The sequence below is a fragment of the Micromys minutus genome (assembly GCF_963924665.1).
Source record: "Micromys minutus genome assembly, chromosome: 1".
In the NCBI taxonomy this organism is placed as follows: Eukaryota; Metazoa; Chordata; class Mammalia; order Rodentia; family Muridae; genus Micromys; species Micromys minutus.
Window position 1 is genome coordinate 136,825,737 of NC_137969.1, and position 24,802 is coordinate 136,850,538.

The window sequence follows — 24,802 nt, forward strand, 5'->3', positions numbered from 1 at the left end:
TTTCTGCCCCAAGACCTCTAATCATTCACTTTACCGGATAAAACTGTGGGTCGGTTTGGTTTCTTCGTGAGCACCAGATATCCTAAGGGAAACTTTGGAGGTAACCAGCTACTAGATAATTTGATTAGTCTATCGCCCCTACATTCAGGTAAGACAACCAATTTGCACATCAGGAGCACTATGGACCTCCACCAGAGTTTGCTCTGGCTTTGCCTTGACTATGCATCAACAGATCCTACTACAATAGCCTATACTCAACAAAATGGAAAATCTGGAGGAAATGGATGAATTCCTAGACAGATACCAGATATTAAAGTTAAACCAGGACCAGGTAAACCATCTAAATAATCCCATAACACCTAAAAAAATAGAAGCAGTCACCAAAATGCTCCCAAACAAAAACAGCCCAAGTCCAGATGAGTTCAGTGCAGAATTCTGTCAGATATTTATTGATGACCTAATACCAATGCTCTCCAAACTACTTCACAAAATAGAGTCAGATGGAACTCATTTTTCAAGACCACAATAACCCTCATTCCTAAAACACACAAAAATCCTATAAATAAAAAGAACTTCAGAGAAACCTCACTTGTGAACATTGATGCAAAAATACTCAACAAAATCATTGCAAAATGAATCCAAGAACAAAACAAAATGATCATTCACCATGATCAAGTAGGCTTTATCCCTGGGATGCAGGCATGGTTTAATATAAGGAAATCCATCAATGTAATCCACCATATAAACAAACACAAAGAAAAAAAACTACATGGTTATCTGACTAGATGCTGAGAAAGCATTTGACAAAATTCAACACCCCTTAATGTTAAAAGTCTTGGAAAGAACAGGAACCCAAGGTCCATACCTAAACATAATAAAAGCAATATACAGCAAACCAATAGCCAACATCAAACGCAATAGTGAAAAACTTGAAGCAATCCCACTAAAATCAGGGACTAGACAAGGCTGCCCACTCTCCCTCTACCTATTCAACATAGCACTGGAAGTCCTGGCAGGAACAATTAGACAGCAAAAGGAAATCAAAGAGATACAAATTGTAAAGAAGAAGTAACAATATCAATGTTTGCAGATGACATGATAGTGTACTTAAGTGACCACAAAAATTCCACCAGAGAATTTCTACAGCTGGAAAACAAGTTCAGCAAAGTGGCTGGATATAATATTAACCCAAACAAATCAGAAGCCTTCCTCTACTCAAAGGACAAACATGCACAGAAAAAAAATTAGGGGAAAGATACACTTCACAATAGTCATAAACAATATGAAATAGCTTGGTGTAATTCTAACTAAGCAAGTGAAGGACCTGTATGACAAGATCCTGAAATCTCTGAAAAAGGAAATCGTGGAAGGTCTCAGAAAATTGTATGATCTCCCATGCTTATCGATCAGAAAGATCAACATTGTAAAAATGGCCAACTTACCAAAAGCAATCTATAGATTCAATGAAATCCCCATCAAAATTCCAACCCAATTTTTCATAGAGTTGGAAAGAGCAATGTGCAATGTTATCTGGAAAAACAAAAATCCTAGAATAATGAAATTCATCCTCAACAACAAGAAAACATCTGCGGGAATCACTATCCCTGACCTCAAGCTATATTACAAGGCAACTGTGTTTAAAACCGCATGGCACTGGTACAGAGAGAGGCACGTGGATCAATGGAATAGAATAGAAGATCCAGAAATGGGCCCTCACATATATGGTCACTTGATATTTGACAAAGGAGAAATAAACATTCAATGGAAAAAGGACAGCCTCTTCAACAAATGGTGTTGGTTCAACTGGCACTCAGCAAGCAGAAAAATGAAAATAGACCCTTTCTTATCTCTTTGTGTAAAACTCAAGGACAAGTGGATCAAAGATCTCCACATTAAACCAGGTACACTGAAACTATTAGATGAGAAAGTAGGAAAAACTTTAGAACACATAGGCACGGGGGAAAATTTCCTGAACAGAACATCAATGACTCATGCTCTTAGGTCAAAGATCAACAAATGGGACTAAATGAGATTGTGAAGTTTTTGCAAGGCTAAGGACACTGTCAAGAAAATAAAATGGCAGCCAACAAATTGGGAAAAGGTCTTTACCATCCCCACATCTGATAGAGGCTTAATATCCAATATATACAAAGAATTCAAGAAGTTAGACACCAGAGAATCAAACAACCCTATAAAAATGGGGTACAGAGTTAAACAAAAAGTTCTCAATTGAGGAATATCGAATGGCTAAGAAGCATCTAAGGAAGTGCTCAACATTCTTAGCCATCAGGGAAATGCAAATCAAAACAACCCTTTGATTCCACCTCACACCAACCAGAATGGTTAAGATAAAAAAAAAATTCAAATGACTGCAGATGCTGTTGAGGATGTGGAGAAAGAGGAACACTTCTCCACTGTTGGTGGGGTTGTAAATTGGTACAATCACTCGGAAAATCTGTCTGGTGGTTCCTCAGAAAGTTGGACATACTAATACCTGAAGACACAGTTATTCCACTTCTGAGCATATACTCCAGAGAAACTCCAACATACAACAAAGATACATGCACCACAATGTTCAAACCAACAGTATTTATAATAGCCAGAAGCTGGAAAGAACCCAGATGTTCTTCAGTAGATGAATGGATACAACAATTGTGGTATATTAACTCAATGGAGTATTACTCAGCTCTCAGAAACAATGATTTTATGAAACTCTTAAGAAAAAAAATGGATGTATCTAAAGAATATCATCTTGAGTAAGGTAACCCAGTCACTAATAATTGGATACTAACCCCAAAAATCTCTGAAACAACTCACAGACTATATGAACCTCAAGAAAACCAAAAGCCAAAAAAAAAAAAAAAAAAAAAAAAAAAAAGAAAAGAAAGAAAGAAAGCCTCAGTCCTTCTTAGGGAAAAAAAAAATAAATGTATAGCACCCTCTCAAGTACACCTGTACCTGAATTCATTAATAATCCATGAGCTAAGATCGTAGCCTTGCAGCAATTTTTGGTATTCACGGATCATTATGCTTAATCTATACCCAACAAGAAATCCGTTTCCATGTTTTGTCCTACATGTACTTCCTGCTTATGGTAACTAGTGGGATTTTATGCGTGCTATCAAACCTCTAAAAGAATTAAGTACTACAAAATTATTCATATAATGTTATGCATAAATGCCTTTAAAAATCTGTAAATGTATCCCTCTTTTTTTTTTTTTTTTTTAATGAAGCAGTAAGGAAAAAAACTAAGCACTGTTGTTTTGTTTCTATTTCTCTTTTTACTCTAATCATACATATCAAAATTTAGAAACAAAGTTAATTTCCAATTCCATTTTTTTTTTACTGAAACTGCCATACATGTATATAGGCATTTTCTTTTCTTCATGATCTTTTGAAAATGTGCCTTATGTACTTTACATCATGATTTCTATCTCTGCCTCCTTTACTGGCTCCATGCTCATAGTTCCTCACTTCATCTCTTGTCCCATTCTCTGAGAGGTTAGACTTACCCACCTGATATTTCCCCACCCTACACTGGCACATGAAGTCTTTCAGGGCTAGGAACATCGTTTTCCATGGAAGCAATAAAGCATCCCAGTTAGGGAAATGGATTCCACAGACAGGCAACAATGTATTCCACAAGCAGGTTTAGTGATAGACCCTGCTCCAGTTGTTGGGGAACCCACAATGAGAATGAGCCACACATCTGATGCATATGTGTGAGGTCCTAGGTGTATGTTCTTTGGTTGGTGGTTGAGACAGTGAGAGCCCCAATGTTCTGGTTATTTGACTCTATTGGTCTTCATATGGAGTTCCTATTCTATTCAGGGCACTCAGTTCCTTTTCCCCCCATAAAATCATCTATAAAAGTCCCTGAGTTCCATTCAGTGTTTGGCTGTGGCTCGCTGCATCTGTTTCAGTCAGCTGCTGGGTGAGGCTTCTCAGAGGACAGTTATGCTGGGCTCTAGTCTGCAAGCATAACAGACTAACATGAACAGTGTCAGAGCTTGGTGTTTGTCCATGAGATGGGTCTCACGGTAGATCAGTTGTTGGTTGGATATTCCCCCAGTCTCTGTTCCATTTCCCAACCCTGAATTTTTTGTAGGCAAGACAGATTTGGGGTGGATTATTTTGTGAGTGTGTTCATGTCTTAGTTTGGGTTTCACTGCCATGAAGAGTATTATCATGGGTACTCTGATAAGAAACATCATTTAATCGGGGCATGCTTACAGTTTCAGAGGTCCAGTTTATTATAAGTATGGCAGGAAGCATGTCAGAGTGTAGGTAGACATGATGCTTGGGAAGTCAAGAGTTCTACATTTTGATGTGAAGGTAGTCAAAAGGAGACTTCTCTACTTCTCTCCTTCTTCTCTACACTGAGTGGAACTTCAGCATGAGCAATAGTTCTCACAGCCTGCCTACACATTGACACACTTCCTCCAACAGGGCCAAACCTTCTCCAAGAAGAACACACCCTACAATAGTGCCAGGCCCTGATCAAAGCATATTTCAACCACCATAGCTGGTGTTCCTATCACTCCAGTGTGGCTCTTACTTGTGTACACGAGGTTCCATATCCCTACAACTGTGAGTCTCATCTAAAATTAACCCATTGATTTCTGAGAGCCCCACCCTTCCCAGGCCTCTTGCATGTTCTTGAGATGCCTCCCAACCTAAATATTTCCATTAATTCTCAAGGCTATCTGCCCATTTGTCCTGTCTCACTCACCCTACACTTGATCCTAACCTCTTCTTCCATCTTCCAAATACTTCCTTTCCCCTCTCTACCTCCATTCTTTTCTAGGTTCTTTGGGTTTATGGATTATAGCACAGATATCCTGTACTTTATGGGTAATACCCATTCCTTTACAAAGCACATAATGCTATGAACTTTCCATATAGCACAGCTTTCATTGTGACCTATTAATTTCAGTATGTTTTTCATTGATTTTAACTGAATTCTACTAAAGTTTCAATGCTGTTCTTTATTTCTTTTTTAACCCAAAGATAATTGAATATGGAGCTTTTCAGTTTTACTGAGTATGAAGTCTTTCTGGTGTTTCTGTTATTGTTAAATTTCAGTTGTAATACACAGGCATCAGATAAGATACACGATATTATTTTAATTTTCTTCCTCTCTCTTGAAACTTGATTTGTGAATGACTATATGATACATTTTCTATAAAGGATCCTGGAGGTACTATGTTGAAATAATCTATAGATGTCTGTTAGGTCCATTTGATTTATAGCAATGTTTATTTTATTTCTGTTTTTAGATTTTGTCAGGTCTATCAACTGGTGAGAGTGAAGTGTTGAAATCCCACATTAATAATGTGTGGTTCTAAAGGTACAGAATTTTATAGGTTATGATAAATGAGAGAGGAAGGATGAAGGTTGGAGACAGGAACTAGAAAAAATGCTAGAAAGAATATAGAACTTCATAGATCAGACTGAACAACAGAGAGATGGCAATAAAATTTGGAAACTATATAGGATTTAAATTTTAGCAATGTTTCTTTTACAAATGTGAAGGCCTTTGTGTTTGGGGCATAAATGTTCAAAACTGAGATATCATCTTGTTAGATTTACTTTTTGATGAACATGAAATGTTCTTCTGTCTCTGATTAATTTTGGTTGAAAGACTATTTTATTAGATATTAGAATGGCTAATCCACCTTGCTTCATGGGTCATTTTGCTTGGAAAACTTATTTCCAGCCATTTAATCTGAGGTAATGTCTATCTTTATTTCTGAGTTGTGTTTCTTTGGCAGCAAAATTATAGATGGATTGGTTTCTTCACATCTTGTTAGCCTGTGTCTTTTCATTACAGAATTGAGGCCAGGAATACTGACAGATTTTTAAGGAACAGTAATTGTTCACTTTTGTCATTTTGATGTTAGTGGTATGTGTGTGTGTGTGTGTGTGTGTGTGTGTGTGTGAGTGTGTGTGTGTGTGCGTGTGTGCGTGTGTCTGTGTGTCTGTGTGTCTGTGTGTGTATATGTGTGTGCATGCATACTTCTTTTGCTTTTTTCTTTTTCTGTTTTATTATTTTATGTACTTACATTTCAAAGGTTATGCCTTTTCCAAGTTCTTCTCTGTCCCATAACCCCTTTCCCCTTGCTTCTTTGAGGATGCTCTCACTCCCACACACCTACTCCCAAGTCATAACCCTGGCATTCATTACATTAGGAAAATGTGCCTTTATAGGACCAAGGGCTTCTCCTCCTATTGACGCCAGACAAAGCCATCCTCTGCTACATATGTGGCTGGAGCCATGGGATCTCCACGTATATTCTTTGGTTGGCAGTTTAATTGCTGGCTGCTCTGGTGTTCTGGTTGGTTGATATTGTTCTTCCTATGGAATTGCAAACCCCTTCTGCTCCTTCAGTCCTTTTTCTAACTCCTCCATTTGGGTTTCCCTGCTCCATCTGATGGTTAGCTGCAAGCATCCTTATCTGTATCAGTAAGACTCTGACAGCCTCTCTGGACATATCCATATCTGGCTCCTGTGAGCAAGCACTTCTTGGCATCAGCAATAGTGTCTCCTTTTGGTGGCTGCATATGGGATAGATTCCTCATGGCCTTTATTTATAACAGAAAGGAACTAGAAATAACCTAGATGTCCCTCAGCAGATGAATGGATACAGGAAATCTGCAGTCACACACTGGATTGCTTCTCAGCTATTAAAAACAATGGCCTAATGAAATTGTTACACAAATGAATACAACTAGAAAATATTATCCTGAGTGAAGAAACCCAGACACAAAAGAGCACACATGGTATGCAGTCACTGATAGGTGGATATTAGCCCAAAAGATCAGAAATCCCAAGATACAAGTCTCAGATCACATGAACTGCAAGAAAGAAACTGTGGGTGCTTCTGTCCTTCTTAGAAAGAAGAACAAAATACTGACAGGATGAAATACAGGGACAAAGAATGGAACAAAGACTGAAGGAAAGGCCATCCAAAGATGAACCCTATTTGGGATCCATCCCATATGCAGCCACAAAGCTCAGTCACTATTGTTTTTCTTCTTTTTTTACTCATATATAATTACTTATTTCCTGTGTTTTCTTATATATAGTTATACTCTTATTGCTGGAGTTTTCTTCTAGCATTTTATTTATTGCTGAATTTGTAGGTAGATATTGTTTGAGTTTTGATTTTTCTTGATCTTTCTTTATCTATGGCCATTGAGATATTTGCAGAATATTGTAGTGATATGATAGGTATCTGGTTTTTGTTTGTTTGTTTGTTTTAGAGGTTGCAAGATACCTATCCTACAAATTTTTAGAGTTCCTTTTGAGAAGTCGTAGGCAATTTTGATAGGCTTTCCTTTGTATATTACCTGGGTATTTCTCCTTGCCATTTTTAATATTCTTTATTTATTCTATAAATTTCATATTATTAAGTGTCAGGAAGATTTTCTGGTGCTGAGTAATTGGTGCTCTATAAGTTTCCCGTATGTTTATAAGCATATCTTTCTTTATTTTGGGAATGTTTTCTTCTGTGAAATTGTTGAGAACATTCTCTGGTCCTTGGACTTGAAACTCTTCACCTTCTATTCCTGGTATACATCGATCATGTCTTTTCATACTATTCTGACTTCCTAGAAGTTTTGTGTCAAGAATTTCTTAGACTTAAGATTTTCTTTAACTAATATATCAATTACTTCTAACTTATGTTTCACCCATGAGATTCTACATGGTCTCCTACTTCTAGGTATTTTTTTTTTTTTTGTAGTTTCATTATATAAAATTTTCTGAAACAAATATTTTCTATACAATTATATCAGCCTTCAATTTACTTAACTTACATTAACAAACGCCACACTGATGCTAAGATTGCTGTTGTGATTTGAGATTTTTTATTGACCTCCATTTTCAGTACATTCTCAATGGCTCGTTGAGAATCCAGATTACTTATCAAGGTCTCCCAACATTCTCATGCAGGTGGAAATCTCACATGCTGCCCTATGCTCATTGTTTCAAATTCTTCTGCATCACCTTTTATGACTCTTTCTATAATCCATTCAAAATGCAGAAATAACAATATTTGGAGTTCTTAAATGTCAGTGCTTTCCAAACATCTCTAGCTTTCAAGAGTCCTTCTTATCCCTGGCCCCAACTGTGTTTAGTTCCTATGGAAGCCTCTTTTTGTAATTAATGCCTACTTAGTGTACACATTTAAAGCAATATTTCTGTCTTCCACAATGGGGGCAATTTGTTTTAAATTGCCCTTTACTGAGTTTGTAGAAACTTAAAAGTTTTCTCATGACATTTAAATTATTACTTGGAATGTTTCTTTGTATAATTACTTGATTAATTTCAATACTATTTATAATCTTCAATCTGAATTAAAAGATAGAATTCTTTTTTTTTTTTTGTCTTCAAAACAAGATTTATTTTTTTTTAACATGAAAATACATGGAAAATACATTGGTCTCTTATCTGTTATAAATAAGACTCAAATTATTAATCATAACAAGAAGTGTTTCTTGAGATATTTCCATCTACACAAAAGACTAACAGCTTATTATTTTTTTTAAAGATTTAAACATTTTTTGCTTAAAATTATACATTTTTGTCAGTACTGTTTTTTCAGACATTAAAATAAATTTTACATAAAACCATGTGAATATGTTTTTTAGTCAGTACTTGATTTTTTTCAAGGGCTTGACAGTATGCATTGAAAACTAGTTGCAATAAGCGTAAAGTACATGCAAAACAAAACGCAACATGGAAATAGTCAAAGTCTTCTTGTTTTGTGAATATATGTATAGTTTTTGTTTTCTTTATTTCTTGGACTTCATACAGTCTGAGAGTTGTTTCTGGGGGAGTGCAAGCCTCTGGGGTTAGCATCCCACTATCAGTGACTGCATATTATGTCTGTTCTTTTGTGACTGGGTTATCTCACTCAGGATGATCTTCTCTAGATGCAGCCATTTTCTTAAGAATTTGGTTAAGTCATTGTTTCTGGTGGCTGAGTAGTATTCCATTGTGTATATGTACCACAATTTTTGTATCCATTCGTCTTCTGAAGGACATCTGGGTTCCTTCCAGCTTCTGGCTATTATAAATAGAGCCGCTATGAACATTGTGGTGCATATATCTTTGTTGTGTATTAAAGTGTCTCTGGGGTATATGCCCAGAAGTGGAATAGCTGGGTCTTCAGGTAGTACTATATCCAATTTTCTGAGGTATCGCCAGACAGATTTCCAGAGTGGTTGTATTAGCTTTGCAACCCCACCAACAGTGAAGAAGTGTTCCTATTTCTCCGCAGCCTCGCCAGCATCTGCTGTCATCTGAGTTTTGGATCTTGGACAATCTGACTGGTGTGAGGTGGAATCTTAGGGTTGTTTTGATTTGCATTTCCCTGATGGCTAAGGATGTCGAGCACTTCCTCAGATGTTTCTCGGCCATTCGGTGTTCCTCAACTGAAAATGATTTGTTTAGCTCTGTACCCCATTTTTTAATAGGGTTATTTGATTCTCTGGTGTCTAGCTTTTTGAGTTCCTTGTACACCTTGGATATTAGGGCTCTATCTGATGTGGTGTTGGTAAAGATCTTTTCCCATTCTGTTGGTTGCCGTTTTGTTTTCTTGAAGATGTCCTTAGCCTTACAGAAACTTTGCAATCTCATTAAGTCCCATTTGTTAATCTTTGACCTTAGAGCTTGAGCCATTGGTGTTTTGTTCAGGAAATTTTCTCCTGTGCCTATGTGTTCTAAGGTTTTCCCTAGTTTCTCATCTAATAGTTCCAGTGTATCTGGTTTAATGTGGAGATCTTTAATCCACTTACACTTGAGCTTTGTACAAGGAGATAAGAATGGGTCTATTTTCATTCTTTTCCATGTTGAGTGCCAGTTGGACCAGCACCAATTGTTGAATAGGCTGTCCTTTTTCCATTGAATGTTTACTGCTTCTTTGTCAAAAATCAGGTGACCATATACATGAGGGCTCATTTCTGGATCTTCTATTCTATTCCATTGATCCACTTGCCTATTTCTGTACCAGTACCATGCAGTTTTCAGCACAATTGCCTTGTAATATAGCTTGAGGTCAGGGATAGTGATTCCCGCAGATGGTTTTTTGTTGTTGAGGATGGATTTCGCTATTCTAGGTCTTTTCTTATCTCTCTTATTACTTTTTTTCCATACACCTAGCATAGCAGCAACACCCCACTCTAACTTTTATTTTAACCTTCTTTTAATGATTTTCATATAAATGTGATGACATCATTCCATGATAGAAATGTTATTTTTTCAACATTTATATTCTACATTAAGTATACCTATCTAATTTTTACATAACTTAAATGTATTTAAAATATGATTCTGAGGGTTGGAGAGATGGCTTAGTGGTTAAGAACACTAGCTTCCTCCCCCTCACGAGGACCCAGGTTCAATTCTCAGAAACCTCATGACAGCTCACAACTGTCTGTAACTCCACTTCTGACAGCCTCATACAAACAGCATGCAGTCAAATCACCAATGAATATACAATAAAAGTAAAGTACTTTTTCTATTTTAACATATCATGTAATTATAATATAAAATCAGTCTATCTAAATTTAGTTGAAAGTACATAATTAAAATAGAATATTAAGCACATCAAAAGCATTTCATTGGTGAGTATATGTTTGGTGTGTATGTTAATGTATGTAATATACCTTTGCATGTCAGAGGTTGACATCTTTTATCTTCCTCAGCAAGTCTCTACTTTTTTCTATTTTGAGACATGCTCTTTCACTGAATTTGGAGCTCATTACAATAGCTAGAATGGGTGGGAACCATCATTGAGATAGAAAGGGATCTTGGGGGCAAAAAAAATGCAAATCTGAAGATTCACCATAGACCTATTACACTATATACATATTACTTAATATATGCAACTTTTAATTACATTACTTTATCAAGCAAATATTTTTGGTGTAACCAGGTGTGTCATTAAACACATGAAATCACCATAACAATGCTTTTAAGTCACACTTGATGAGAGAACAGAGAGTGTAGGATCCTTAGGAACCGTGGACTGTGAAGTATATCCTGATTCTGTAGAGATAAGTCGATGCCCTAGAGATCCTAAGATATGTTAGGTAGCTTCCTAGTCTTTTGGGAGGGAAATCAGGCCCCTCTCATGCAGCTACAGTACTCCACAGTTCCCTGTAGAGAAGTTGGAATCCCATAGGTCACACTCCAAATTCCTCCTCCAGGTTAAGATGTAATGTAAACTTAAGCTAGATCAATCATGCCCCAAGTGCCTCCTCCTCAGGTAAGGACCTGACCACACATCACGCAGAAGCAGGACCATATCCCTAAATTTGTAGATGAATTATTCCCAAGCTCTCAGGCCAAAACAATAAGAAGCATCTGTTGCCAGATTCCAAACCATCCCTAAACTGTAAATAAAACACCTATACAGAAATATTAAAGGTATGCAGGAACTATTCCATTGTCTGAGAACTTCTGTCATAAGAGTTATAACACCTGCCCTTAGGAAGAGATCTGCTCTCCGGAGTTCTGCCACCAGAAGCTCCCCTGTACCTCTCTGCCATCATCTCCTGTTGGCTCAGCAGGCCAGAGTTCTGTGGAACAACACCAGCAGCAGAAGTTTACCCCTCCCTGCCTGAGCGCTCTCCTGTTCTCTTTAGCTCACATACCTAGCTGAACCAGAGATCTCTGTGTGAGGCCTCTGGAATACAGGCCAACAGACTTTGCTGCCTCCCCTTGAGCTGGATCCTCTTTTGGGCCTTTCCCTGAACCTGCTTTTCATCAGGCTCTTTTCCATTTCCATTCCTCCCCAGTCTCTGGTACCTCCTGGAGGACCCTCCCAACATTCTAACTACCAAAGCCACCCATTCTTTCTACTGGCCTTTAGGGCTTCTGTCTTTTTCCCTATCCAGTACCAGATCCTGTTCTTCTCCTCCAGTCCCCTTTCCCTCCAAGGTCCCTCCATCCCTTCCTCTTTATTGTTGCTTTCTTCTCCATCCCAAGAGGGACTGAGGCATCCTCACCTTGGCCCTTGAGCTTGTTGAGCTTTTTGAGTTCTGTGGACTCTATATTGAATAGAAATGGGGAGAGGGGGCATTTTTGCCCCAGATTTTAATGGGATTGCTTTAAGTATCTCCATTTAACTTGATATTGGCTGTTGGTTTGCAGGAAATTGCTTTTAATATGTGTGGGTATCAGCCTTGAATTCTTGGTATCTCTAATACTTTTAACATGAAGGGGTGCTGTATTTTGGCAAATGCTTTTTCAACATCTAAGGAGATGATTATGTGATTTTTTGAGTTTGTTTAAATAGATTACAGTAATGGATTTTTTTGATATTGAACCAATCTTGCATCCCTAGGAATAAGCCTACTTGATCATGTTGAATGATGGTTTTGATGTATACTTGGATTCTATTAGTAAGAATTTTGTTGAGTATTTCTGCATCAATGTTCATAAGTGAGATTCCTCTGCAGTTCACTTTTTTTGGTTGGGTCATTGTGTGGTTTAGGTATCAGAGTAATTGTATTTTCATAGAATAAATTAAGTAATGTTCCTTTTGTTTCTATTCTACTTTATGAAATAGTTTGAGGAATATTTGTATCAAGTTTTCTTTGAAAGTCTGGTAGAATTCTGAACTAAATCCAACTGGCCCTGAACTCTTTTTTTTTTTCCAGTTAGGAGATTTATAATGACTTCTTCTATTTCCTTATGGGATATGAGCCTGGTTATATAGTTAAGTTGCTCTTAATTCAACTTTGGTATGTGGTATTAATCTAGATAACTATCCATTTCATTCATAGTTTCCAGTTTTGTTGAGTATAGGCTTTTGTAGTACAATCTGGCAATTTAAAAAAAAAAAATCCTCTGTTTCTGTTGATATGTCTCCCTTTTATTGCTGATTTTCTGAATGTGGATACTGCCTCTGGGCCCTTTAGTTAGTTTAGCCATAGGCTATATATGTCTAAATGCACTAAGTAGCTTAAAGACTCAAATGCTGACATTTGCACCCAACCAAGCAATAGAAACTGTTGACTCCTGTGGTTGAATTAGAGAAAAGCTGGAGGAAGCTGGTGAGGAGGGTGACCCTGAAAGAAGACCAACAGTCTCAATTAATGTAGACCCCTGAGTCCTCTCAAACACTGGATCACTAACCTGAAAGGGAACACCAGCTGATATGAGTGCCACAACACATAGACAACAGAGGACTTCTGGGTCTGGGTTCAGTCAAAAAGATGCACTTAACCCTCAAGAGACTGGAATCCCCGGAGAGTTTACAGGTCTGGCGGGCTGGACGGGGTGGGGACATCTTCAGAGAGAAAGGGGCAGCAGGGAAGATACAATGAATTTAGAACAGTAGGAGGGTAGACTGGGAGGGGAATAAAATCTTGAGTGTAAAACAAAACTAAATAATAAAAAAGAATGCCTCTTATTTACTTGGCTAGAGGCAAGTGATCATGCTTTTTAGAAAATCCTGCAAAACATGGGATGTATAAAGTAAATCTGTGTCACAAAACAACAACAACAGCAACAATAAAAACACCCTATTATGGAACTAATTACATTATTGGCTTTTCATATGTTCCCCTTTTTCAATGTAGCTGGAAATAGGAATTTAAAAAATCAGATTTTAGAACTACAAATGTTAATGTCAAATCTGGAAATTTACAATAATCTAAAAGTAGATATCTGTTATCCTAGAATTGCATTTTATAGAGAATATTAGTAAAACATGTATACAAGAAAATAAACAAACAAATTGGGATGGAAGAGTTGTGGAATGTATCGGAAATGATTTAGAATGGTGAAAATGAATCTAGATTTCTCTCTGTAATGTTAGTTCCTCACTCTTTTCAATTGTTACATATAATTGTATTATAGGAAAGGAACAGAATTATTTGTTTACTAACATTTATTTATTTATTTATTCAGAGGCAAGTCTTTTGTGCATAATATTAGCTGTCTTGAAATTCACTGTGTAGACAAGGATAGTATCAAATGCAGAAACCTGTTTGCCTCTGCCTTCAGAGTACTGAAATTAAAAGAATGTCTGACCCCAAAACATACCGATCTTTCCATAAAACACTATGTCTAAAGGCAATATTAAATTTTTGTGATAGCATAAATTATTCTGAAATGATGACCCTAGTCAGTTAATAAATGAAAAATATAATCATATATTAATATCACAAATATTTAGTAATACAATTTTATAGTTTATTTTTAGACCTACTGGAAATGGTTGCATACAGCAAATTTTGGCTAATTTGCTTTTCAAACAAGTCTCTTATGAAATGAGCCTTACAAATTTCTACATTTAACCAGTCCAGCCTGATACCCACAGTGTACAATAGTGGTAAATTCATCCTGTGTGTAAACACTGTGGTCTATTTGAACTTAAGGTCCACTAAAAATAACAGAATTCCTGACTATTCTTTAAAGCTAGAACCACATGGCCAAAGCTACCAAGTTCCGCTACTTTCTTGTGCTTGAGTGTGGTCATATTTACCAGCTTTCAACTTTTGATGGTTTCTTTTCCTGCTTAAGCTTAGCTGTTTTAGAACTCTCTTTGTAGTTCACACTTGTCTTCCACTTAGAGATATCTTGGTCTCTATCTCTTGATCAGAGTCTTTGAGACCAAACATGTATTACCAAACCTGGGCCTATGAAGTTCTTTGTTTTTTTCACAAGTAGGAAGCTTATCTTAGGTTACCACCCCTTTTTTTCCACTTAATATCAGGCTTTTCTTTGAACATGTTATCTTCTTGAACACAGGACTTAATTCTATTTACTCTCTGGTGCCTCCTTTCTCCTTGTTCTGTTCAATCCTTTTTATTATAGAGCTGCAGAAGACTTGCAACTGACAGCCACAAAATAGTCAGTATTAGGCTGTTTTTAACTCCATTATTTCAAATTTCTGCAATATAGCTTCACTTAAACTTGTCAAACAAAGGCCAAAAGCAGACATATTTTTCACCAAGATATCACATCAATCACTTTTCCAACATTTATTAATACACTCCTCTGAAACATCTTGAGTTTCTACAATGCAAATGATATCACACACAGTACCATTATATTCCATCTTTGTACTATTATGACCCATCAAAATATTCTTAAAGCATTCACCTGCTTTTATAATCTGTACTCCAAAAGTACATATTCCTCCAAACAAAAACACCATCATGCCTATCATAACTATACCCAAATCCATGGTACCAACTTCTGTCTTAGGGTTTCAAATGGCACAAAGAGACACCATGACTGAGACAATCTTATAAAGAAAGATATTTAATTGAAGCTAACTTACAGTTTCAGAAGATTAGTTCATTATCATCATTTATGGAGGCTTGCAAGCAAATGTTGGAGAAGCTGAGGGTTCTACATCTCCATTTGCAGACAGCAGAAAGTGATTGAAAGCCACTCTGCTTAACTTGAGCATAGTCTCCTCTGCATAAAGACAGTCCCATGGTGACAGACTGTCTTAAACAAGGCCAAACTTCCTAATAATGCCATTCCCTATTGGTTAAGAAGTCACAAAGATAAGCCTAAGACTATGGGGTCATTCCTTCTCAAACCACCACAGATATTATGTAAATACAGTACTCATTTGTGAAATTCTCAAAAATATTGATCTAGATATGGTAAACCAGACTCAGAGTTCTTTGTAGCCAGTACTATGAGGTATAATAACCAAAAAAACATGTAGGCAATGGAATCTCCTGCCTTGCTATTTGGATCTCATATAATGTTTGTCTATGAATCCTATTTCTCAGCTGCTTTAATGAAAATCACTATATCTTAATGGAAATATATTATTTAACACATTTAATACAGAAACACAATGGATAACTTAATTTATATTCCAGATGTTGCACAACCAAAATACAATTATGATCATTAATATAGTGAAGAAAAAGTTTAATATTAAGGAATTGAATTTTAAATGAATGAATATAATGCATCTTCTAATTAATTATAAAATAAAATTTATGTAACTGTACTCAGATTGCTGTGTTCTTTCTTGGATTTTCTTATGAACTTTCTGTAAACTTTAGAACTTCTTCAGTGGTATATAGTTATAAATGTTGCATGGTGATTTGAAAAGCAAATTTTTTAAAAATATGTTAGTGGTGATAGTTATCTAATTAATTAGTTAATTAATTAATTTAAGAGACACTATGAGAGGCTATTGGTAAAGTGTATTGCAGCAGGAGAACCCAGAGTATTGAAAATGCCAGATCACCAAAAGCATCAGAGGCAGTGGAGTGGATCAATCTGAGCTTAGAGTGCTACAGAGAACAGGGCTGGAAAAGTAACACCAGCTCTTTGGAGGAGCCCAAATGATGTGTGGATCCCAGACATTGAAACAAGAAGCTATAACATTAAAGTTGCCTTGGAGAGCCCAAAATGCCAGTGATGCCAGAGTCTTGAGATATCTGCTGAGGAAAGCAGCTAACAGTCATTGGAACCAATGCAGGAGAAAGAACTTTGTTGTAGTCAACAAAGATGAAAAAAATGGATCTGTGAGGATTGCTTTGACATCAAACACGGAGATGCAAAGTTTGAGTCTGCCCAGCTGATTTTTGGTCTTACTTTGGGAATTACAGTTAAATGATTGGATGAATCTCAGAAAAGACTTTAACTTTTGAATATGTCACATTTTGGGGACTGCTATAGATTATGGGGACTTTGGAAATACAACTAAATGTTTTCTTTTATTATGGTCTGGCTTGATATGGCACCCATAGTTTCATATGTTTAAGCAACCCTATGGGTGCCAGGGAGTGGAATGTGATACTATGTATGCTTAGGCCAGAGGGTAGCACTATTTATAGGAATGGCTTTGTCGGAATAGGTGTGTCACTGTGTGCTTGGACTTTAATGCCCTTGTCCTAGCTTCTTAGAAGCCAGTTTTCCACTAGCAGCCTTTCTATGAAGATGTAGAGTTCTTAGCTCTTCCTGCACCATTCCTGCATGGATTCTGCCATGTTCTTGCCTAGAGGATATTGGATTGTAATAAAGACACAGGGCAACTAAAATGTATCTGTGGATTTCAAACTTTTCACTTGGAAAATGGTTTGATATTTGCACATGCTGTCCATGAAGAAAATGTACGATTGAAAACTTCCCATTTCACTCTAAGCATTCTCCTCAAACTCCTCCAGAATCCAATATAAAACCTTGCTGACAAACTTTGAATCTTCAGTATTGTGCTGATAGTGACTAATTTATCCACAATTATCAAAACTAGCAATATTTTTTTCTATGTAGTACACTCTTTTAGGAGTTCCTTAAGGGAGATGCAGTATTGATATATTTTCTGAGAAAAATGGATATCATCCTTTAGTTTGCTATATCTGAATTAGTTTGCTAAGACTATTTAACACAGTATCACAACTGGAAGGCACATATATCACTGGAGAACACATATGTCAGAATTGTCTCCCATTTTAAAAGCCATACATCCATGATGAGAGTAAAGCTGTGCTGATCCCTCATGAAGATGGAAGGCTTAACATAGGTAAAGATATAGAGATAAGTATAGAGATTCAGATACATAAGAAAGCACAAGAGGAGAGGAAAACATTTATTCCAAGTTACTATTTAGCTTTGAGAAGAAATCAAGGCAAGAAATTGAGGGAGCTAATTCCATCTACCTGCAAGCACTGAGAAAAAAATACATACATGCTAGTATTAAAGTATTTTTCTCTACTTTTATAGAGTTTAGGAGTCTGCCTGTGAAATTGTGCTCCTATGTTCAAAGCAGATTTATTGCATATGAGTTCACTAAGAAGATCAATTACAAACATGCTCATAGTCTAAAAACAATTCAAGTAATTTCTCATTGAGATTCTGTCACTGGTATTTCTATAGTGTGTCATGTTGATATTAAAACTAATTTTCCCGAAGGGTAAGCCTGTATCATAATTTTTAGTAATTATCTGCAACATTCTTCATAGTCCCCGTGCTCCTGTTTAGCATAGCTACTGTCACCAATATCACATAGGTGTCATATTATTAACCAATTGAATATCAAGAAAAGCACAAAAATAATTGAACACCATGTTCTACAATTATGTGCTCTCTTTATTTTTGTATTTTCATTTATTTAATTGTTTTATTTATTTACATTCCAAATGTTGTATCTACTTCCTCGTCATCTCTCCCAGAGTTCTTCAACCCCTCTCCCCCCCTTTGCCTTTGAGATTATGCTCCCTCATACCTGTCTCTTGCACCTGCCCACCTGTATTTCAACCTCCTCCAGCACTCTCATTTTCTGGGACATCAACTTTCTGCAGGAATTGGTGTACACCCTCGCACTGAGGCCAGACAATACAACGCTGCTACATAAATACCTAGGACCTTAGAAGAGCATATGTATGCTCTTTGGTTCTTGGCTTAATCTGTGGGTACTCTGAGGAATCCAGGTTAGTTGATAACTGCTGTTCTAAATGGCTGCTATTCCTTTCAGGTTCTTCAGTCCCTCCTCTAGCTCTTCCATAGGGGTCCCTGACTTCAGTCCAATGGTTGGCTGTAAGTATTTGTATCTGTGTAAATCAGTTGCTGGTAGAGCATCTCAGAAGACAGTAGCAGGCTCTTGTATGCATGCACAGGATGGCATCAGTATTAGAGCCATGGTTTGGCATCTGCCCATGGGATAGAACCCATGTTGACTCATTTTTTGCCCATGCATTTACTTTAGAGAAGAACAATTCTGAGTCAAAATTTTGAATATGGATGGGTGCCCCCATCTCTCCAAAGGGTGCTCTACCCACTGGAGGTGTTCATTTTATTGAAGATGTTAAATTGTGTGCCAAGATCACTGCATGTAACTATTGCTTATGCTAGGTATAACAAAAATACAATCAATGAGAACTGAATGCTTATTCCTAGGAAAATAATTTATAGAGAATCAAGGTCTCTCGGTATACATTAGTTTTGTGCCATTAAGAAATACACAGTGCCATATTTACTAGCTGAGCACAAATTTACTGAATAATATATTTTCTTAATAGAGTAACTTGTCTCCAGCTAATGGGATATTCCTATGGCCCCAAGATAGAAATAGTCTTTGAAGGTGAATGCTGGCAAGAATGGGTTGATATTAAAATGGGTCGTGCCATGACTTTCTTCACCTCTAGGAATGAGTACACTGAGGCCTATATACAAGCCAGCAGTAGTAGAAGCAAACCAAAACAAAAATGAAAACAAAACTGAAACTGTATGTCAGCACTGACCTAGAACTAGCTGAATTGCTTGAGTGTGGGGAATATGTAATGGATATTGATCCTTACCCACCAATGTTAACTGTAAGTTGGATCAATTCTGAACTTTATAGTGTTATGCATTCCTGTAGAGGGATCATTTAGGAAATAGACTCACTCTCTCTTAGGGTTTATGTTTCTTTGAGGAACACCATAAACAAAGCAGATCTTATAATGACAACATTTTATTGGGACGTGTTTACAATTCCATTGGTCTAGTGCATTATTGTTAGGAAAGGAATTATGGTTTTCTAGTCATAGTGCTAGAGAAGGAGATCAGAGTTCTATATCTTTATCTGAAAGGAGTAAAGAGAGAACTCTTTCTAAGGTATCTAGGAGGAGGGTCTCAAAGTCCACCTCCACAGTGATGCACTTCCTCCAAATAGGCCACACCTACTGCAAAAAGTATAGACCTTTTAATAGTGCCACTTCCCATTGGCCAAACATATGCAAAATGCCATTCACTACAATGTTACAATGATGTAGACCAGATTTTAGCTTGGGTTTCAGACTGTATCTTGATTCACAGTCTGCAAGACAGACAGTCATTCTGCCTGGTGTAGGTTTTTGAAATCTTACAACCTATTGCTATTGACATATTTAGAACTAGTTCAACAATGATACTGCTCCAATCCTCCTCAAATAATACCACTCACTGATCTCTAACTATCCAAAAATAAGCCCGTGGGCCTTCATCTGATGTCATGTTTCTTCAGAGGATTTATGTGTGAGTTCTTACATACATACACATTTTCATTGGATGCTCAATCTCATGTCTAGCACTGGACTATGAGACAAAGCATTTCACTAAATTGTGTATGTTGTCACCCAAGTAGTGACATCTACTTCTAAACTGCCACCTGACGATGGGGAAAGAATAGTGATCTCTTGGTCGTCTTCCCAACACACTTACAGAAGCTCAATGTATGGTTCTAAGCTTTGCCAATAGGCTGTGACATTTTGTCCAGCAGTATATGACTGTTTGGCAGACAATGTAATGGGTTTTGAATAAAGATTCAGGGATTATTAATTATTCTTCACAGGATGGAGATATTCCTTTGTATAATGCTGCTTGGATGGGGGAAGACTAATACATACAATGTGCTTTGCTTTAGCTTAACTAAGAGAAAAGAGTATTGTTAATTTATTTTACCAGTGACCTCTGTGCTAGTAAGCAGACACTATAGATATTCAACTGCAGAAAGATGAAAACAGAATCTTATTTAGCTGCTACATTGCTCTGCACATTTTCTAATCATATATATATATATATATATATATATATATATATATATATATATATATATATATATATATATACATATATAGTACATAGAAAAATAAATAAAATCTAGACTTTTCCTTGGTAACTTTGTTATTTCTACAGGCTAACAGAATAGTTGGTAAGCATTTCAAAAGCTTTTGAACAGATAATTACTTATTCTGATATCCCAATATTATTGTTTTACACCCAAATGACAGGTATTACTCTTAAGAGCCATTTCCATATAATATTACAAAGTGTCTGCCTGAACTTTTGACATGGGCATTTTTAATACTCAGAGAAATAATTGTTGTCATTAAATGCACATGCTAGGTTTCCTTTATTCCTTAGAATTTTGAAAAGCTTCCCGTCCTATTAGTGTGAAAGTCGGTTCTTATTATTTGGCTTTGAAATTTTACTACCATTATTTATTCAAAGAGAGTGTGTCTTTTATTTTGCAGAGAAGTGTTGCCAGTTATGACAGGAGTGACTGAAGGCCCTAACTTGTTTCAAATTTTGAATTAGGTTTTATTTGTATTCATATTATTTGTTTTGACTCTGGTCATCACATTTCATATTTGATAGTTATTGTTATATTTAAAAATGAATAACTTAACACATGCATTAATCAAATTGTGCTGACTTATAAGTTTTGCTGTAAAAACACTTGAATACAATTTATTGCATTTTATTCCTATTTAAAAAGGTATTTTTAAATAAAAGAGATAGAACCTAAAAAATAGGGGGGGGTAAGGAAGTTGAGAAGAGGAAAGGAATTTTCTGGTTGGAGGGAAATATGGCCTTGTTGGGACAAAGTGTGTCCCTGGGAGTGAGCTTTGAGATTTCAAAAGCTCACACTAGGCTGAGTATGTCTCTCTGTCTCTTGTTCTGTGCATCAAGAAGTATCTCTCAGCGACTATTTATGCATCATGCACTCTACCATGACAAACACAACTCACTTTCTGAATTTGTAAGGAAGACCCCAATTTTGTGGTCTGATAACCACTGAGGAACACTGCTCCATTGCCTTGCCTGCTGCTAAGGCTTGGCCTACACTGTGGACCAATAGAGGGCACACAGAGAGTTAAGTGTCTCATATGGCTGAAGTCAAGGTGGGTCATTTTTCATTTCACACATACCTACTCTACAATTAAAGCTTTTCATCTTCTGGGACTGAGAGCCAGACTTACTCTCCCCAAGTTGCCATGGAGACCACAGAGACATGGAACTGTTTAAGTAGTAGACTACAGGCCAACTTCTGTCATTTTAATTATTACATGACTCCTAGATTGCAATTTATTTTTTCCAGATTTCTGATTACATTGATATCTAAACTTCACAGGTAAAAAACAGACCTAGCTCCTTATGCCAAGATAATCCACCACTATCTTAGCTCATTAGTCAACTTATTAACTACCTAAGACTGACAGATTTCTTCTTGAAGACAGACAGGTTTGCCATGATCACAGACTTAAATATAAAGAATGCATAAGTTCATATATTAAGCTTTCACAGATGTAACCTTCTGTTACTTCCTTATCTCAACTCAGTTTCCAATGACTAAATGCTTCATATGTCTTCTCCTTGCTATGCCATTGTCTTAGCATTAGCCAATCTAGTTCCTATAAATTACCTTAATTCTAATAAGACATTACAATATATGATCCAATTGTATAATCATAAGTTCAAATTTTAAGTTTCCTTTGGTTGCCTTTGAAATATCCACTTAAGGTATTTCTTATGATAAATTATATGATCACCTATCATATTCACAAGGCCAAGGTTTTGAGGTTCATTTGTCTTTCAAATGTATGTAGAATCATTTCTCATTAGGCTAAATTTATGTATAAGCTGTCTGCTATTTTTTTGCTCCTCAAAATGTTTTAGTCTTCCCTAAGCTTATCTTAAAGATTATTGATGTTGATAACAAATATATATATTGTAATATTATAATTACAGGAAACCCAGTTAGACTTACGTCTCATGGACCAAATAGCCAATATTCCAGATAATTACACCTGCAATCAATAGCCTAAGGTTCAACTTGATACCTATTTCAGAGGGTAGTATTCATTTCCTCTGCCCTGTAATTGGGACTCCCCTCACCCCAACCAGTAAGACATAATAGGAAAATATTTTGCTAAATATACTTAATTTAATTTTCTTTATTCTCTACCTCTACCCATAAGTGATGAATGTTAACATTTCATCTAGACTCCATTCCACAGTTACCTGGCAACAGCCAGGTCTGCTAGACTATGAAAAGGGGGTTGTTTGTCCTCTCCTCTCTCTACTGCTCTCTTAAGTTCTTATACACTTACCTTCTTACTTTGTACCTTCTTCTCTTTTGTCCCTTCTCTTCCCATTCCATTCCCCACTCTCTCTTTATGTATTCTTGACCTGAATCTACCCCTCTACTCTGTTTCTCTGTCTCTGTCTCTCTGCCTCTCTCTTTGCCTTTCTCTGTCACTAATTCCCTCCCCATACACTATATATACCTTAGTCCATATTGTATCAATTGTGTGCTGGTAGCTCAGAGGAAAGGGATGGCTCAGCATGGGCTGGCAAAGGTACCCCATTCCCCTGTGCCAAATCTCACTCTACCAAACCTGTTCCAGACTCTTTTTCTTTTCTTTTCTTTTCTTTTCATTTCTTCTCTTCTCTTCTCTTTTCTTTCCTTCCTTTTCCTTCCCTTCCCTTCCCTTCTCTTCTCTTTTCCTTTTTTAATTAGATACTCTGTATTTACACTAGAGATGTTATCCCATTACACAGCTCAGCTCCCATCACAAACTCCTTCTTCACTCCCTTCTGATCCCCCTCTCCATCCCCTTTGCCTTATCATTCCTGTACATTGGGAAAACATGCACGCTGTAACAAAAGCCTTTTCTCACATTGATGCCAGACACTGCTATCTTCAGCTACATATGCAACTGGAGCAATAGGTCTCTCAAAGTGCACACAAAGGTTTGTGTTTTATTCCATGGGAATTTTGGAGGGTTTGGTTGGTTACTAATGTTATCTTCCCATGAGGTTGCAACCCCTTTCATGTCCTTAGGTTCTTTCTTTAGCAGCCTCATTGGGATACCTGAGTTCAGACTGATGGTTAGCTACAAGCATGCTCAGCTGTATCTATATGACTCTAGTATAGTCCCTGAGGGGGCATCTATGTATGGTTCCTGCCAGTAAGTACTTCTTGGGATCAGCTATAGTGCTTGGATTTGGTGACTGCATATGTGGTGGATCCTCAGGCGAGGCAGCTTCTCAGTGATCTTTTTTCCAAATCCTGGTCCTTTATTTGACCTTGTATTTCCTCCCATGAGAGTTTTGTTCTCTTTTCTAAGAAGAACTGAGGCATCCCCATTTTGGCCTTTCTTCTTTTTGAGCTTCATAATGTCTGTGAATTGTTTCTTGGATATTGGGTATTCAGAGCTTTCTGAGGCTAGTATCTGCTTATCAGTGAGTGCAGAACATGTGTATTATTTTGTGACTGGGCTAACTCACTCAGGATGATAAATCTCTAGTTCCATCCATTTGTGTACGAATTTCATGAAGTCATTGTTTCTAATAGCTGAGTAGTACTTCATTGTGTATATGTAGCACACTTTCTATATCTATTAATCTACTGAAGGACATCTGGGTTTTTCCAGCTTCTGGCTATTATAAATAAGTCTACTATAAACATGGTGAAGCATATCTCTTTGTTTTATGTAGGAGCATTTTTGTGGCATATACACACGAGTGGAATAGCTGGGCTTTCAGGTATTACTTGTGGTGCCCAGACTATGAACAGTTACTTTGAATCAGGGAAAGCCTGGTTTTAGGGTTTGAAAGAAATACACACTCAATTATCATATTACCAGAAGTGTTTTACTCCATCAACAAGAAATCCAGCTACAACTGGCTCCAACTCCAGATATATACTCTTAGAAAGGCAGTTACAAAAGAGTATGCAAATTCCCTAGCTGCAGAGTTGAGGAGTCAGCCCCTGGAGTGAAGTCTATATATCCTTAGGTAACAGGAGCCTGTGTGGAGCAGGCTTGTGACTGCGCATTAGTATTACAAAGGAAGGTGTGTTTTACCAAAGTCAAGAAAGGCATACAAGTAGGCAGTTCAGCTAAACCTTAGCAGGTGAGGGTTGGGCATAACTCCCAACAGTACTATGCTCAATTTTCTGAGGAACTGACAAATTGAATTCCAGAGTGGTTGTACCAGCTTACAACCCCACCAACAGTGAAGGAGTGTTCCTCTTTCTCCACGTGCTCACCAGCATCTGCT